Genomic DNA, 747 nt, shown 5'->3' with positions numbered 1-747 from the left:
TAAATGAGTTATGATAGAACTCTTTCTCATGCTGGGCATGATAATTTTGTCCATATGGGTCATAAGAATAAATTAAAAAGCTAACACCTTAAAAAATAGAAAATAAAACACAGCCTAAGTATTTGCAACCTTGTATGTGATGATGGCTTCTTAGATAAGATATCAACCTGAGAAGCTACTATAGAAAATCACAACAAACCGTGTAACATAAAAACAATTTTAAAAAGTGTCCTTCAAATAACACTATCCAAAAAATAAGAGATAACAATGAGAAATCAAAAAAGGGTTTTCAAGTATGTTATCCAACAAAAAAGTTGTACTCAGAACACATTTTAAAAACTCTTACATCTGAGCAGTTTAAAGAACAGATATTCTAAAGAATGAGAAAATCTAAATAAACATTCTCATGTTTGTCCTGCATATGTTACCAATAACACCTGAAAAAAAAAAAAAAACATTAATCAGGAACATTCTCTCAGGCTAGGCATATGTACTGAATAAGAAAACAATATTTCAATGTATAACATACACTAAATTATGCAACTATATGCAAATATATTAAGGCAAAATTAATAGTGATGAAATAGGCAAACCATTTCCTTGTGCTTTCTGGATACAGGAGTGAATAATACAAAATCCCTACTCTTTAGAAAGTTGCAGGCTAGAAGGGAACAGGGAGACAGACTAGACAATAAGATAAATTCCCAGGTGGCGTGGCTGTGAAGGAACAAAGATATTACGGTGCTG

Source organism: Cavia porcellus, unplaced genomic scaffold (genome assembly GCF_034190915.1).
Source record: "Cavia porcellus strain 051 isolate PalLab524CR breed Dunkin Hartley unplaced genomic scaffold, mCavPor4.1 scaffold_9, whole genome shotgun sequence".
Classification (NCBI taxonomy): domain Eukaryota; kingdom Metazoa; phylum Chordata; class Mammalia; order Rodentia; family Caviidae; genus Cavia; species Cavia porcellus.
The sequence above is the reverse complement of the archived record's forward strand: the minus strand, read 5'-3'. Positions refer to the sequence as shown.